Here is an 11,539-nt window from a genome sequence, read left to right on the forward strand (position 1 = left end):
CGCAGCCCCTGCTGTCAGGATGTAGGCTTTTCAGGCACGTGTTCCGTTTCACCGGGAAAGTTCCAGAAGCTGCTGTCCTCTTCAGCCGTGGCTGGCTGAAATTCCCAAGGGAACGGGGATGCTGTGGGGCGTCCCGTGTACGCGCTGCTTCCAGGCCGGACCCCTAGGACTCTGGGCGGAAGGGTCTCTCTTGCCATGTGACCTCGTCGCCTGCGTGACTCAGTCTGTCAGCCATTCTGGCGTGTTGAAGGACGTTCCCGTGCGTCAGGTCAGCGGGCTCCTCTCACGATGGGGCCACGACTGTCCTCACAATCTCCAGCGTGTTGTGAGTGCCTACTGTGGGCAGAGGGCTTTTCAGAATTTTTAAAAAATAGAGATCAGCGTCCTTGTTCTCCAAAACATATAGTCTTATGGGAAGGAGGGTGATAACAGGAGTACATGTAAGAAAATAACAAAAATTCTGTTTAATTCCGGCAAAACCAGTTGAGCACTTGTGTGAGGAGTTGTACGATGCGTTGTCAAGGTGCTTTAGAAGAAGTTAGACTTGGGGCGCCTGGTGGCTCCGTCCATTAAGCGTGGGACTCTTGATTTCAGCACAGGCCATGATCTCATGGTTCTCGAGTTCCAGCCCCCTGTCGGGCTCTGGGCTGACAGTGGGGAGCCTACTTGGGATTCTCTCTCTTTCCTCCCCCCCCCCCCCCACCATCTCTCTGCCCTCTCTCTCTCAAAATTAAATAAGTAAACTTTAAAAAAAAGTTTAAAAAATTAAAAAAGTTAGACTTTTGTCAGGACAATGAGGACAAGGAATGGGACAGTATTGAAAAATAAGGGTCAATGGTATAAAAGAGGATAAGGTTGTATCTATACTAACCTGGACTCATTTTGCTGTAAATTCTGGTGAGTCAACTCAAACTCACTGAACCAAATGGTGGAATAGGTAGGAATGGGCTTCAGGAACAACTCGATCCAGGAGTGAAATGCCAGGAAATCGCTCTCTCCCCTTCTCCCAAATCCCCCCAACCTCTGAGACTCTTTCTCTCCATGGCCGACAGAGAAGGGCTTTCTCTGCCCAGCAGGAAAATGGCCCCAGGCAGATCTGGACTCTTACCTTTGACTTTCTACCAAAGAGGAAAAGAATTCTTCCCATCTGGTTCCATTTGAAAGAAGAGAAACAAAAAATAGGAAAGGACTTCATGTGCCCACTTTTCTGCACAGAGTTGGGGGAGGCGGTAATTTTATTGGTAGCCCATCTAGAACCAAATAGTTGGAGTGGGGAGAAATGTCTCTGAAAGAAAATGGAATGGTGGTCTTAGGAAACACACCAAGGTAAACCAGTGTAAGCCATGTGATCATTTTTTTTCTGAAATAAGAGTCCACAGTTTTGTTTTTTAAATAATCTCTAGCTTGGGGCGCCTGGGTGGCTCAGTCAGTTAAGCGGCCGACTTCGGCTCAGGTCACGATCTCACTGTCCGTGAGTTCGAGCCCCGCATTGGGCTCTGTGCTGATGGCTCGGAGCCTGGAGCCTGTTTCAGATTCTGTGTCTTCCTCTCTCTGACCCTCCCCTGTTCATGCTCTGTTTCTCCCTGTCTCAAAAAATAAATAAATGTTAAAAAAAATTTTTTTTTTAAATAATCTCTATCCCCAACGTGGGTCTCAAATTCACAATCCTGAGATCCAGAGTCCTATGCCTTACCGGCTGAGCCAGTCAGATGTCACAAGGGTCTACAGTTTTTAGCCAATTGCCAAAGAGATCCCTAACCTAAAATCTTAGCTATAGAAGTAAACCTAGTGACCACTCCGTTCAACTGTCCCATTTTGTAGGAGGGAATACTGAGGTGCGGAGAGTTTGGGTGATTTGCCTAAGATCACGCAACTATGGTAGGATTTCGTGTGGATTTGGTGTGGGTTGAGGAAGGGGATATGAGAGAAGAAGAGGTCCACACCTGGTCTGAATGTTAGAGTCCGAACGAACGTTGTTTACATGATGATGGAGTACCGTAACAAGAGGGTTTGGGAGAAACTATACAATGAGGTGAGGCTTATTTTTAAAAAATGGAATTCAAAAAAAACCTCTAAAATCAACAAGGGCCTCTCTGGTTAAGTTCCAAGGCCTCCCAGTGTTTGTAATCTTTGAGGAATTTTTAAGAACGGGTGAGGCCCCACCTGACTGGGCAAATGTTGTTCTGACTTTCCAAAAGAGGAACAAGCATATTCTAAGAAGTGCAGGCTGGCAAAGTGGACAAGGCTCCAGTGTGGGCTTGTTAAGAACAGGTTATGCCAGACAAGCCTCGTTTCCATTTTTGAGGAAGTTCTCACCCCGGCAGGTCACTTAGGGAAATACTCTAGACTCCAGGACTCCTGGCGTGTTAAATCTGCAAAGAACCTTTTGGATTTAAAAAGCCAGGGGGTGGGGCGCCTGGGTGGCGCAGTCGGTTAAGCGTCCGACTTCAGCCAGGTCACGATCTCGCGGTCCGTGAGTTCGAGCTCCGCGTCGGGCTCTGGGCTGATGGCTCAGAGCCTGGAGCCTGTTTCTGATTCTGTGTCTCCCTCTCTCTCTGCCCCTCCCCCGTTCATGCTCTGTCTCTCTCTGTCCCAAAAATAAAATAAAATTAAATAAATAAATAAATAAATAAATAAATAAATAAATAAAAAGCCAGGGGGTGGCAGGGGTGCCTGGGTGGCTCAGTCGGTTAAGCATCCGACTTCAGCTCAGTTCATGACCTCACGGTTCATGGGTTCGGGCCCCGTGTCGAGCTCTGTGCTGACAGCTCAGAGCCTGAAGCCTGCTTCGGAGTCTGTGTCTCCTTCTCTCTCTGCCCCTCTCCCGCGCGCGCTCTCTCTCTCTCTCTCTCTCTCAAAAATAAATAAACATTAAAAAAATGCCAGGGGTGGCAAACTGCAACCCCCAGCTGAATTCAACCCTCAGGCATTTTAAATAAATGGGGAGATCTTCCACTGACTCTGCCTTTCTGGCTTCATGATGACAGCTGTCCACATTCCTGCCTGGCAAGGAGCATCGCTACCTTCAACGGATAAAGCATGTCCATGCACACTGCAATTCACCCCAGGCTCCGTCGTTCCCTATTGCCTCACCCTTAGCCAGCTTCACTCACCCTTAGCCAGCCAGTCTATCTACTCCAGAGGGCATTTGAGGGTATGATCTAATCTACCGACATTCTTTTTTTTTTTTTTTTTTCAACGTTTATTTATTTTTGGGACAGAGAGAGACAGAGCATGAACGGGGGAGGGGCAGAGAGAGAGGGAGACACAGAATCGGAAACAGGCTCCAGGCTCTGAGCCATCAGCCCAGAGCCTGACGCGGGGCTCGAACTCACAGACCGCGAGATCGTGACCTGGCTGAAGTCGGACGCTTAACCGACTGCGCCACCCAGGCGCCCCACTACCGACATTCTTTTATAGAGACTTGGGGAAAGAAGGGGGGCGGAAGAATCCCTGATTCCCCAGGAAAAGGCAATCTAGCATGGGCCCCTGTCCACCAGGTAAACGCCAGAGAAGCTATAGAAGCAGAGAGCAGCTTGGATTTGAGAAACACACCTAGAAACCTTGAGAGTTCCAAGGAAGACCAGCTAGGGTGTGTAGGGTGGTTGTTTGGGGGATTTGGGCACCAGCCTGGGGATACAACCACCTGATTGCTACAGCAGTGGGAGGATAGAACGGAAGAGATTTTTTAATTTTATTTTATTATTATTTTAATGTTTCTTTTTGAGACAGCACAAGCAGGGGAGTGGCGCAGAGAGAGGGAGACACGGAATCCGGAGCAGGCTCCAGGCTCTGAGTTGTCAGCACAGAGCCCGATGCGGGGCTCAAACCCGTGAACTGCGAGATCATGACCCGAGCTGAAGTCGGCTGTCTAACCGACTGAGCCACCCAGGCGCCCCTCTCTGGGTCTTTTTCTGCTCTTGGTTTTTTGTTGTGTTTTGTTTTGTTTTTTTTTAGATCCCACGTATAAGTGAAATCATGTGGTATTTGTCTTTCTCTAACTCATTTTGATTAGCATAATGCTGTCTAGGTCCGTCTATGTCGTCACAGATGGCAAGATCTCATTCTTTTTTAAGGCTGAGTAATATGGAAAAGATCTTTTAAGTCTTTCTCTTTTTTTCCTTTTTTTAAAATATTTATGTATTTTTGAGAGAGAGAGCGAGCGAGTGCGTGAGCCGGGGAGGGGCAGAGGGAAGGGGACAGAGGATCTGAAGCAGGCTCTGCCCTGATGGGAGCAAGCCTGATGTGGGGCCCGAACTCACGAACTGCAAGATCATGACCTGAGCTGACGTCACTCGCTCAACCGACTGTGTCACCCATGTGCCCCTTTTAAGTCTTTCTCTTGCTTCTTCTCCACATCGATTGGGACGGTCATTGACACCCCACCGCCTCTGTGTGACAGAAGCTGGGAGCAATAGTTGGGGTTGCGGGTGTTGGTGGGGTAACATCAGGGCACCCCAGCGGCGCCCCGATAATGAAAACAGGTGTGAAATAGTGAATCAGGTGCACACTGACCAGATTCTTTCAGATGCTCACTTCTCCCCATTTCTTCCTCTGGCCACCAGGGGGGGTAGCGTCCCACGGGGCGCCTTCCCTCCTGCAGCTCTGCTTCTAAGAGTCAAGGGTGAATCCTTGGCTGGAGGCTTTGCTGGGTGGCCCAGCAACAAACCGGGAAGAGAGGACAGGGATCAGTGGTGACTGTGTGGTGCCTGGGGCTCTACGCCTGGCTTTATCCAAGCCTCTCTCCGTAAGTCACAGAGAGGTGCGACATCCCCAAAAGGCACGGACGTCCCCAAAGACAAGAGAACAAGGGTACAAGGGTGCATGGACCAAAATACCAGATACTGGAGGGGTACATCTTCCATTTAAAAAGGGACACACAGGGGCGCCTGGGTGGCTCAGTGGGTTAAGCGTCCGACTTCGGCTCAGGTCATGATCTCGTGGTTCGTGAGTTCAAGCCCCGCGTCAGGCTCTGTGCTGATGTCTCAGAGCCTGGAGCCTGTTTCAGATTCTGTGTCTCCCTCTCTCTCTGACCCTCCCCTGTTCATGCTCTGTCTCTCTCTGTCTCAAAAATAAATAAACGTTAAAAAAATTTTTTTAAATAAAAAGGGACACACAGTCGGGGCGCCTGGGTGGCTCAGTCGGTCCAGCGTCTGACTTCGGCTCAGGTCATGATCTTACGGTTCGTGAGTTCGAGCCCTGCGTCGGGCTCCGTGCTGACAGCTCGGAGCCTGGAGCCTGTTTCGGATTCTGTGTGTGTGTCTCTCTCTCTGCTCCTCCCCTGCTCATGCTCCATCTCTCTCTCTCTCAAAAAATAAATAAACATTAAAAAAAAATGTAAAGGAATGCACACATCCAGAAAATGATACCAAATTTATATCACATGAAGCAAAATGAATAAGAATGTAAAATAACACGGGCACCCGGGTGGCTCAGTCAGTTGAACATCTTGACTTCGGCTCAGGTCATGATCTCATGGTTTATGAGTTCAAGCCCTCCATTGGGCTCACTAGTGTCAGCCCAGAGCCTGCTTTGGATCCTCTGTCTCCCTCTCTCTCTCTGCCCCTCCCCTGCTCATGCATTCTCTCTCAAAAATAAACCTAAAAAGAAAAGAATTTAAAGCAACCATCTTCAAAACATTAGGAGAGAATATTAGTACATGGGGTGGTTATAAAATATGTACATAAATTCTTTGATAAGCCTCTTTTGAAAAGGTGATTAATTCTTTCCTTGAGCGTGGGCTGAATGTACTGACTCACTGCTTATAAATAGACTGTAATGGAAGGGATGGTGTGTGACTTCAGGATTAGGTCATAAAGGCACCATGGGTTCTTCCTTTCTTTCACACTCTTGAACCACTTGTTCTAGGAAAAGGCATCTGTCACGACATGAGGACACTCAAGGAGCCCCATGGTGAGGTCCATGTAGTGAGGAACTCAGCCCTTCTTAACAGGAGCCAGGAAAAAACTGAGGCCTCCCGCCATTGGCCACTGAATGGACAATCTTGGAAACAGATCCCTCACCCCCAGTCAGGTCTTCAGATACTGTAGCCCTGGCTAACATCTTTGACTGCAACCTTATGAAAGATTATGAGCCAGAACCACGCAGCCAAGCTGCTCCTAGATTTCTGACCCACAGAAGCAACTATGACAAAAAGGCAGAGTTCTAGAAGATTGAAAACACAAAATTGGAAAGCTTGGATTATATAGAACTCTACAACCCAAATCAGAGGGTACACACATATGGGCACATAGGCACTTTCGAGCATGTGTGGGATGTTTACAAAATGTTTCCTGTGTACGAAGCCAAGGAAGGAAACTTTAATAAACACCAAAGAATAGGATTCACACAGACTATGTTCTCTAATCAATAACAATTATAATTGGGGGGGGTGGAATGGGGGAACTGTTTTGGTTTTGTTTTTAGATAAATTGAATTCAAAGAAAAGGGAAGGAAAGAAGGAAGGAAGGAAAAAAAAGAAAGAGGAGAAAGAGGAAAGAAAGAAAAAGAAAAAGAAGAAGGAAGGAAGGAAGGAAAGAAAGACATCTCTTTTATCACATTCCAACAATGTGATGTCATGGAAGGTGCCAGACTCTTATGGACCCCATCCTTCTGGCCACAGTTGATTGGTCTGGGGTGGAAACTGACCCAGATGGCCAGCCAATTAGCACCTTTCCCAGGAGTTTTTGAATTTCAGAGCGAGCAGAGCTGGTCTTTCTAGAGTGCACATGCAGTGAAAGAGAATGAAATTGATAATCAGACAGAAGCAGAGAAAAGGATGGTGAGAGTTTGGGTGGTTTTTCAAATCCTTGGTTGCAGTTATTCTAAGTACCAGCTGCCCCTTTGACCTTCTTAGGGTTTGACTATGTGACGTACCTCTACAACTTTCCAATTCTCCTTTTGTCTAACCTATTTACAGAACAAAAATAAAAACAAAACATATGCCTTTAAAAATAGAGTACCTTAAGGGGGCCTGGGTGGCTCAGTGGGTAAAGCGTCCAACTCTTGATTTTGGCTCAGGTCACCATCTCATGGTTCGTGGGTTCGAGCCCTGAGTCAGGCTCTGCACTGACAGTGTGGAGCCTGCTCAGGATTTTGTCTCCCTCTCTCTCTGCCCCTCCCCCACCATGAATGAAATAAATACATACTTTTTAAAAAACAGAGTACCTTTCCTGGCTGCATCAAAGACCTGGCAGCAAGGATTTGATGCCCTGTGCTGGTTCTGAGATAGACAGGGTTATGTGCAAAGACCAGGGAGAAGCTTCTAAAAAAAAAAAAAAATCACAAAATGATGATTAAAAATCTCATATGTTTGGAAACAATAACCTACTATTTTAACACTCTTGGGTTTTATATATATACATATATATGTATGAAATTATAATATTTAGAACTAAATGACAATGAAAGCATTACATGTCAAACTCTGAACGGCATTGTTAAAACAGTGGTTGGAGACATAAATATATAGCTTTACTTACATTTACCACAGGACAAGAAAGATTTAAATGAGTAAACAGGGGTGCCTGGGTGGCTTAGTCAGTTAAGCGTCCAACTCTTGGTTTCAGCTCAGGTCATGATCTCACAGTTAATGGGACAGAGCCCCTAGTCGGGCTCTGTGCTGACGGTGCGGAGCCTGCTTGGGATTCTCTCTCTTTCTCCCCCTCTCCAGTCCTCCCACATCAATCAATCAATCTCTCTCTCTCTCTCAGAATAAATATACTTTAAAATAAATGAATAAACATTTAGCTCAAGAAGTCGGAGAGCCAGCAATTGAGCAGACTTAAAGAAACAAGAAATAAAAGTAAAATTTTTGTCAAGATTGTATTTTTAAGTAGTCTCCATACCCACTGTGGGGCTTGAACAGGGCCCCAAGATCAAAAGTTGCACACTCCACTGACTGAGCCAGCCAGGTGCCCCAAAATAAGCATAAAATTTTCCATGAAATAGATGACAAAAGAAATACAGAGAATCAGTAAAAGCAAAATTTGGTTCTTTGAAAATATGTACAATTAACACTTGAACAGCACAGAATTGAAATGTGTGGGTCCACTTAAATGCAGATTTTTTCTGTAAATACAATACTGTAAGTGTATTTTCCTTATGATTTTCTTAGTAACATTTTCTTTTTGCCCAGCTTATTTTAATGTAAGGATATAGTATATAATACATGTAACATACAAAAAAATGTGTTAATTGACTGTTTGGGTTATCAGGAAGCCTTCCAGCCAACAGTAGGCTATTTGTAGTTAAGTTTTGGGCAAGTCAAAAATTGTTCTCGGATTTCCACTGCTCCGGGGGTTGGCATCCCCTAATCCCTACATTGTTCAAGGGTCAAATGTATTAGTTAGAGAGACCTATGAGCTTATCAAGAGAAAAGATACAAATAAATAAACAGCTACAGGCAGGCACCATAGGTATGCTTTTAAAAATAAGCCCAGGGGCGCCTGGGAGTTTCAGTTGGTAGAACATTAAGAATACAACTCTTGGGGTGCCTGGGTGGCTCAGCTGGTTAAGCGTCTGACTTTAGCTCAGGTCATGATCTCCCAGTTTGTGGGTTTGAGCCCCGCATCAGGCTCTGTGCTGACAGCTGACGGCTTCGAGCCTGGAGCCTGCTTCAGATTCTGTGTCACCCTTCTCCCTCTCTCTCTGCCCCTCCCACACTCGTTGCCCCCCCCCCCTCTCTCTCTCTCTCAAAAATAAATAAAAAAATTTTTAAGAATTAAAAAAGAATACAATTCTTGATCTCGGGGTTGTGGGTTCGAGCCCCACATTGGGCATAGAGATTACTTAAAAATAAAATCTTAAAAAAATAAAAATGAAAATAAACCCACATATGTATAAGAACTCAACATATGGTAAGTAATTGCCACATATCAATGCAGAAAGAACAGAGTATTTAATAAATTGTGCTGGGAAAACTGACTCCCTATATAGAGGAAAATAAGATTGCATTGTTCCCTAACACTACATATAAAGCTGGAAATCCAATGGGTTTGATACCTAAATTTGAAATGGAAATAATAAAGCATAAAAATGATAATATAGGGGAATTCAGGGATTGGGGGGAATTTGTAAAACTCTAAAGGCATATCCATAGGCAAAAATATGGACAGATTTGATCATATGATATTAAGGATTTTGATTCAATGAGAGACATCATGAAGAAAGTTAACAGACATATCTCAGACTGGTAAAGCACATCCAATCTCAAAGGCCAAAAGGCTAACCTTAAATATATAAAAATTCCTTCTAATCAGGCAAAAAAAAAAAAAAAAATCCTCTGAGAACTTGAAAGGAAAAATGAACAAAAGTTGTAAATAGATCTTTCTCAGAAATTAGCAAACATTAAAAGAAATGTTCAAACATACTAGTAATTGAAGACATAGAAAATTAAAACAAGACGACACATCCCTCACACTCCCATCAGAAGGGCAAAAATTAGAAAACAGGGTAAATGCATTGGCTGAGAAGAACGGCTATTGGCTTTCTCGTTGACAGAAATTCGTTCTATCCTACAAGGGCCAACGAGTGGACCCAGGCCAGCCTGGAGCCTCTTGCTGCAAAGCTGGGTCCTCAGTCTCACCCCATTCAACCTCGTGTCAGTGACCTAGATGAAGATACAGATCACACGCTAGGAGGGAAGTTAAGATCTGGAGGATGGCATCATGCTTCCAAAGATCTCCACAGGCTAGCTAGACCAATGGCGGAAGTGTGGTCCTCAGACTAGCACCATCAGTATCACCTGGGAACTTGCTAGAAATGCAAATTCCTGACTTAATGAAGCAAATCTAGGAATGCGGCCCAGAAATCTGTGGGGGTTTTGTTTCTTCTTTTGTTTGCTTTTTTGTGTTTGTTTTATTTTAGAGAGAGAAAGAGAGCAAGTGGGGGAGAGAGAGAATCTTAAGCAGGCTCCGCAGTCAGCATGGAGCCCGACATGGGGCTCGACCCCACAACCCTGGGATCACGACCAGAACCGAAATCGAGAATCGGACACTCAACTGACTGAGCCACCCAGGCATCCCAGCAATCTGTGTCTGAATAAGCCCTTCGGGTAGCTCTGGTGCCCACGAGAGTTTGAAACCAAAGTTTTAGACCAATGGGCCAACACCAACAGCATCCTATTCAACAAGAATAAATGTAAATCTCCTCCCTCACTCCACCCATTCGTCCACACCCAAAAAAGAAAAAAAATATATAAACAAGGGACATAAATAATTTCATAGCCCTTGTAAAAAAAGATTTAGAAGTTTTATTATCTATCTATCTATCTACCTTAGCAGGTTCCATGCCCAAGATGGGACTCGAACTCACACCCTGAGGTCAAGAGTGCCATGCTCTACTGACTGAGTCAGCCAGGCACCCCAAAGCTTAAAAGTTTTAGAGGGTTTGTTTTCATTTGTTTGTTTGTTTTACTATTTACTATTATTACCCCAAAATGAACTATCAGTGTATGATGGAGTCTTCCAAAAAGCCAACCTATTGAAGAGCATCTTAATTACTTCCGAGTTTTGGCGATTACGAATAAAGCTACTATAAACATCTTTGTGCAGCGTTTTGGGTGGACAGAAATTTTCAGTTCATCTGAGTAAATACCAAGAAGCACAATTACTGGATCATATGGTAAGGGTATGTTTAGTTTTGCGAGAAACTGCCAAACTGCCTTCCAGAGTGGCTGTACCATTTTGCATTCCCACCAGCCATGAATGAGAGTCTCTGTTGCCCCACATACTCATCAGCATGTGATGGTGTCAGTGTCCCAGATTTGGGCCATTCAAATAGTATCTCGTTGTGTGGCGCTTTTTAAAAAATATTTTCTTAAAGGGGTGCCTGGGTGGCTCGGTTGGGCTTCCGACTTTGGCTCAGGTCATGATGTCACAGTTTGTGGGTTCGAGCCCCATGTTGGGCTCTGTGCTGACAGCCCAGAGCCTGGAGCCTGCTTCGCATTCCATGTCTCCCTCTCTCTCTGTCCCTCCCCTGCTCTCACGCTGTATCTGTGTCTCTCAAAAATAAAATATATATATATATGTATATATATACACATATAATTTTTATATATGCACATATATAATGTATTTATATATATGTATATATATATATATTAAGTTTTATATATTTAAGTCATCTCTACACCCAACATGAGTCTTGAACTCACAACCCCGAAATCCAGAGTCACACGATCCCCCCAAATGAGCCAGCCAGGTGCCCCTCATTGATGTTTTAAAATGCATTTCACTCATGACATGTGATGTGAAGCATCTTTTCATATGTTTATTTCCCATCTGTAGATCTTCTTTGGGGAGACGTCTTTTCAAATATTTTGCCCATTTTCAAGTCAGGCTGTTTGTTTTTGGATTGTTGAGTTTTAAGAGTTCTTTGTACATTTTGGATAATGGTCCTTTATCAGAACTGCCTTCTGTAAATATTTTTTTCCAGCCTGTGCCTTGTCTCTTCCCCTCAGCAGTGTCTTTCACAGAGTAGAAGCGTTTACATCTAAAGAAATCGAAGCTATCGATGATTTCTTTCACGGATTGTACTT

The 11,539-nt window shown here is 44.6% G+C and overlaps 1 long non-coding RNA gene across 1 annotated transcript; it reads left to right on the forward strand.

Moving 5' to 3' along the window:
• Positions 1 to 253: 253 nt before the first annotated feature.
• Positions 254 to 6,347, forward strand: LOC147580449 (uncharacterized). Its single transcript, XR_015252941.1, has 2 exons — positions 254 to 325; positions 5,869 to 6,347. It is a non-coding gene; the product is annotated as an uncharacterized LOC147580449 (long non-coding RNA).
• The last annotated feature ends 5,192 nt before the right edge of the window (positions 6,348 to 11,539 follow it).

Source organism: Puma concolor, chromosome B3 (assembly GCF_028749965.1).
Source record: "Puma concolor isolate L17-30 chromosome B3, mPumCon1.1.hap2, whole genome shotgun sequence".
Classification (NCBI taxonomy): domain Eukaryota; kingdom Metazoa; phylum Chordata; class Mammalia; order Carnivora; family Felidae; genus Puma; species Puma concolor.